This window comes from Pan paniscus, chromosome 11 (genome assembly GCF_029289425.2).
Source record: "Pan paniscus chromosome 11, NHGRI_mPanPan1-v2.0_pri, whole genome shotgun sequence".
NCBI lineage: Eukaryota > Metazoa > Chordata > Mammalia > Primates > Hominidae > Pan > Pan paniscus.
Genome location: NC_073260.2, coordinates 51,081,599 through 51,087,598, shown reverse-complemented (window position 1 = coordinate 51,087,598; position 6,000 = coordinate 51,081,599). Strand labels below are relative to the sequence as shown.

Sequence of the window (6,000 nt, the reverse complement as noted above, 5' to 3'; positions counted from 1 at the left end):
TTGTAGCCCCAGCTATTCAGGAAGCCAAGGTGAAGGATGGACAGTTCAAGCCAGGCCTGGGCGAAATAGCAAGACTCCTTCTCCAAAATATAACAAAAGCAAAATAAAAGAAATTTGCTATATAGGTAAGTTTCTCAAAACATTTCATTAGCAAGTTGGAGGACAGCAGGAGCTGCCTGGCAAGTTGAATCAATGTGTCTTAGTATCCTAGAAATTCAAAAATTAACTTGAATTCTATTTTTCCAATTTTTTATTTTGAAAAGTTCGTTTTCCAGAAAAGTTGAAAAAACTGCACAGTAACACACCTAGACTCATCACTTAGATCCACCAACTATTAACAGTTTGTTACATTTGCTTTACCTCCATATAAAATACATCAGTCTCTGGGGCATTTATATGTCAGTTGTAGCCATCAGGTCTCTTGTCTAATGATTCAGCACTAACATCCTAAGAACTAGGGCATTCTTGTAAATAGCCACTGTCACACTGAAAAATCTAATGATGATACAATAATACTGTCTAATATATAGTCCATATATAACTACAAAGTTCCCCAGTTGTCCCTCAAATCTCTCTCACAGCTTTTTTGCCTTCAATGAAGTGCTGCATCAGGGGTCACTTAATGGACCGACCCAGTTGTGTTATCTGTCTGGACCAATTCCCTAGCTTGACTTTTTTTAGAGTGTAGTGCAGGGAAATTGTTTTGCTGAATGTCTTCCAACCTGGATTTTTCTTATTTTTTTTTCCAACTTTGATTAGATTCACTTAAACATTTTTGGCAGCTATACATGGGTAATATAAAAACCCATTTGTGACATTCTAATGAGCTAATTAGCAAGGCCTTAGATGCAGCTGAGATATGTACCACTGTAGAGTGTGACCTTTACTGATATAGGACTGGGTGGCATTACTGGACTGTGCATTCTTTTATTTTTAATTTTTTTTTTTTGAGATGGAGTCTCACTCTTGTTGTCCAGGCTGGAGTGCAGTGGTGCAATCTCGGCTCACTGTAACCCCTGCCTCCTGGGTTCAAGCGATTCTCCTGCCTCAGCCTCCTAAATAGCTCGGATTACTGGTGCCTGCCACCATGGCTGGCTAATTTTTATATTTTTAGTAGAAATGGGGTTTCACCATGTTGGCCAGGCTGGTCTAGAACTCCTGACCTCAAGTGATCTGCCTGCCTCGGCCTCCCAAAGTGCTGGGATTACAGGCGTGAGCCATTGCAGCTGGCCAGCCTTTGTTTCATTTTAAAAAATTTTATTTATTTATTGTACAGTTGGGGTCTTGCTATGTTGTCCAGGCTGGTCCTGAACTCCTGGGCTCAAGCCATCCTCCCACCTTGGCCTCCCAAAGTGCCGGTATTACAGGCATGAGCCACAATCCTGTGTATTTTTTTTTTGAGATGGAGTTTGACTCCGTCACCCAGGCTGGAGTGCAGTGGCACAGTTCTCGACTCACTGCAAACCCTGCCTCCTGGGTTCAAGCGATTCTCCTGCCTCAGTCTCTGGAGCAGCTGGGATTACAGGCGTGCACCACCACGCCTCGCTAATTTTTGTATTTTTAGCAGAGATGGGGTTTCACTGTGTTGGCCAGGCTGGTCTCAAACTCCTGACCTCAAGTGAACCACTTGCCTCGGCCTCCCAAAGTGCTGGGATTACAGGTGAGAGCCACTGTTCTTGGCCTTTTTAAAATTTTTAAAAATTTTATTTATTTTAGAGTTGGGGTCTTGCTATGTTGCCCAGGCTGGTCTCGAACTCCTGGGCTCAAGCCATCCTCCAGCCTCAGCCTCCCAAAGTGTTGGGATTACAGGTGTAAACCACAGTCCTGTGTATTCTCAATAGCTCCCAATGTGATCATCACTAGTGGCAAATTTTAAGTCAGGGGTTGGGGACGGAGATGGAGGTGGGGCTACATATTTGACTTTGAAGACGTTTTCCGTGAATTTTGGAGGAGTGTGTGTACTACTGGCATCTAGTGGGTGGAGGCCAGGGATGCTGTCAAACATCCTACAAAGTATGGAACAGACCTCACATGAAAGGATTATCCCATCCCAAAAGCCAACACTGCAGAGGTGGAGAAACCCAGGGATCTCACCAATGAGATGAAATTTTCCAACCAGCAGACTTCTTGGCACCTACCTTCTTCCCATCCCTCTTTGTTTCGGAGATGACCCCACTATAAGACATTAAACAGGCCAGGCGCGGTGGCTCACGCCTGTAATCCTAGCACTTCAGGAGGCCGAGGCCAGCGGATTGCTGGAGGCCAGGAGTTTGAGACCGGCCTGGCCAACATGGCGAAACCCTGTCTCTACTAAAAATATTTTTAAAAATTAGCTGGACATGGTGGTGCGCGCCTGTAATCCCAGCTACTCGGGAGGCTGAAATGTGAGGATTGCTTGAACCCAGGAAGCGGAGGTTGCAGTGGGCCGAGATCATGCCACTGCACTGCAGCCTGGGGAACAGAGTGAGACTCCGTCTAAAAAAACAAAAAAGACATTAAATACACAAATGAAAGTGAGTAATTTCTCAACACTTGGTAACTTGTAAGTACAGCGATACACTTTTATATCTCAGTTTTGAAATTAGCCCTCTAGTTGGCCTGTGAACGTCCCATGCCTGCCAAGTGTGTCATCTGAGACAAGCACTTCAATTTGTTTGAGCAGGCATCTATCATTCTTATTTGTTAGAAAAGGTGCCAGTGAAACCCCAAAGAGTATTGCTAACTAATAACTGTGCTGCAGTTTAGAGTGTTCAAGGTGGTTTCCAGTAACATGTTCTGAAATTTGATCTGACAACGCTTTGGGAGGCGGTTTATTATGATGAGGCTGCGCTGTCGCACTCGAGGAACCGGGTCAGTGACCTGCTCCAGGACACGGGACTGGCGGGGAGGGGAGAGCGCCTGGACTCAGCCTCCAAGTCCCGCACTCGACTCTGCAGGAGTAAAAACTATTCTTGATCCTACCTCTCTCCCTTCTGCAAACAAGCAACAAAATGCTGAAAAGGCATCTTAACTGAAACGGAAGTCAAATGAATTCGCGTGCGATCATGGGAATTTTTGGCTCCTAACCTTGCGAGTAGAGCTGGGTGAGTTCCATTTGTGGTGGGGGAGTGGAAACAGGTTTCTGGGCTTGCAGAAGCCACATCCCGTCCCCACACAACCTAGGCCAGGCCAGGTGAGGCTCCGGGGCTCCAGCTAACCTGAGCTACCTGGGCTGGGCTTTGTGCGGGGAGGCAGCAAGCGGGGTGAGCGGGCGACGACGCCGGCCTCTACGTAGTGCGGTGGTGAAGACGTCTCTTCCAGGGAGTCACAGGAAGCAAATCCATCCTTTTAAAGGGCTCGCGTCCCGCGGCCCTGAACCGGCGCGCTGGAGCAGTAATGCGACGTTCTCCGAGGTTCAAGGCTCACGGCCCAGCCCTGTGATCCAGTTTCCTCAGTCTTCGCGGTGTGCACCACTCTGGACGACTTGCGGCTTACGTCCAGGACAAAGGGGGCTTGTCCTTTCTTCAACGTCCTACTGCGCAAAAACGAAGCCCTTCTCAGGCTGCCTGCCTTCCGGGAAAAGCTGCGCCCCGTCAGGAACCTGTGCCCCGCGCGCCTGCCGCCGCCCATTCCCGGCGCGCACCTGGCAGTCCCCGGCTCGAGCCCCGCCCTGCCGCCAGCCAGGTGAGAGGGGCCAGGCCCCGCCCCCGCCGGCCCCGCCCCGCCCCACTGCGCCTGCGCAGTCGGCCGTCGGCGCCAGGCGCCGGGGCGGCGCGGCCGTCGCAGTTCGGCGGGCGCAGTGCGCGTGCGCTCTGACTGTTGGGGGGCGGGCGGCGTCCGCGGCGAGGGAGCGGGGGCGGGGAGGCGCCGTCTGGCTCAGGCTGGGGCCAGCGGGAGCGCGAACGAGCGACGGCGGTACCCGTGGGCCTGTGGACTGCAGCCTCGGCGGTCAGCAGGTGAGGCTCGCGCAGGGCGGGCGTGGGTCGTGAGGGGGTGCGGGCTGCGGGCGGGCCAGCGGTACGGCGGTCTGCCCGGGGGCGCAGGTGAGCGCGGCCAGCGCGGGGCCCGGCGGAGCATTGTCCAGCGGGCGGCGCCCGCATAGCGCCCCCTGCCGGCCGGGCCGCGGCGGGGACCCGGGCTGGGCGGGCCTGGGCCTCGGGGCGGGCGCGCGCTCCTTTGTTCGCCGGCCCCCACTCCTCCGTCCCCCCATCCCCGCCGCCCCCCGCCAACATGGCCGCCACCCTCCCGTCCCCAGTTCCCCGGCCGCCGCCGGCCCCTTAGCGCGCGCTTTGTTTGGAGCCGGGCGGGGAGGCCGGCGGGCAGGGGGCGGCGGCGCTGCGCAGTCGGGCGCGGGGAGGGGGCGCTGCGCCAGAATGCAGGCGGGGAGGGGGAACGTTGCATAATCCCGGGCTGGCGACGGGGGCGGGGCGGGGGGAGGGGCGGGACCCCGGCGCGGCGGGTCGGGTCACCCCGGGGACGCGGGCCTGCCCTGGGGCCACCCCTCACAGGCCCGGGGGATGGCCGCGGACCTTGTAAGTTGCAGGCTCCGCGGTTCGCGGCGCCGGAACGCCCACCAGCCAGTCCTCGCGCCCGCGCAGCCCCTTTCCTGATGCGCCGTCTCTTCGCCGCCCTCCGTGGGGGCGCGGCGAACGGGTTGCGTGCTCTGGAGAGAGACAGGCACTTTTCCTCTCCATCGTGAGTGACCTTGGGTGTATTCGTCAAGGAATGTGTTGAAACGAATTGTGCGATGCGGGAACTGCGCAGCGCTTCGGGTTTGGCTTTCTCGAGCATCTTATTGCATTGATTGTGCGTTCTCGATTTTACAGAGGTTCGTTTTGAGTAATGGCTTCAGTAATGTCATCGTATACGCATTTCAAAGTTTGTTTATGCAATTGTTTTTACATTTATTCTCTTTTTACTTATAATTTTTGAATCAGATTTTGTGTTTTGGAGAGATTTTCCGTACGTGGTGGAAGTGTTTTCACTCATGGTAAATATGGATTGTTTGGCAATTTTATCACGTTAATCACAAAACAATACCAGGAACATTTAAATGTCTTAAAGGATTTCACTCTACATGACTTGTGCCAGAGACGACACACGTACCAAAACGCGATTACCTGTCTTAACTTTTTTTCTATTGGAATTTTCTGGAAGGAATTCCATGCAATCCGAAAGGATTAATGGAGGGTACAGTAATTGCTTTCTACATCGCTTTTGTTAAGCAGTGAAAATTAAACTTGGAGATTTATACCTAGATATACTGAGTTTTTTTTAAACACTCTTGAAGTGAAATTTTGGAAAGGGCAGGTGAAATGAGGCTTCTTCCAACCTCCCCACTCTCCCCCCTCAGCTTTAGTTAAAAGGCAAACACCAAAATATTGTAGTACCTGGTAATTTACAGAACGTTCGTTATCAGATTTGATAATTATATATTAAGGTTGTAAAGAATGTGTATGCCAGAATTATAGGTAGTAGATCCTAGATTCTTAGGAAAAATAGAGTTTCTTTATAATCTTTTGAGTAGCGAAATGGTTACTTTTGCAATGGTTATGAATTGGGTCAAGGCAAAAGGGCCAGTATATGTCTTCAGTCATCTTTCTATGCCTGAAATCCAGGAAACAGTGAAAATGGATGTTCCCTGGAACAGCCATTGCGATGCCATATGTTGGTCATTGGTGTCCTTACAGTGTATCTCAGATAATTGTGTGTCTCCCTTACTTGTGAACTGAGGGGTCACAATATTGATGTGCCTGATGTGTGCCCCTCTGCATTTCGTGGGTAGTGTCTCAAATTTGGCTATCATATTGATGAGAGTTATTAATTTGGTTTTAACTGCCAGAGGTTTAGGTGGTTTTCACTTCCAGTGACTTACCTGATTGCACATAGTTACAACGTTACTGGTTGCACTCCTTAATTGCTAACATCTTTTTTCTAGTATATTCGATATACATTCTTTTGGTTTATCCTTTAAAATATTTGCTGAGATAGCATTTAAATGTTAATGCTGTATTTATATTT

General features: G+C 50.9%; 1 protein-coding gene across 21 annotated transcripts in view; it reads left to right on the top strand.

Moving 5' to 3' along the window:
• Positions 1-559: 559 nt before the first annotated feature.
• SPIN1 (spindlin 1) overlaps positions 560-6,000 on the top strand; it is a 94,168-nt gene continuing 88,727 nt past the window's right edge. For 4 of the 21 annotated variants that reach the window (XM_063594359.1, XM_055091812.2, XM_055091811.2 and 1 more), the window contains exon 1: positions 3,819-3,935. The gene's annotated coding sequence lies outside the window, so the exon portion shown is untranslated. The other 17 variants (XM_034967661.3, XM_055091813.2, XM_055091814.2 and 14 more) reach the window with 13 other exon arrangements.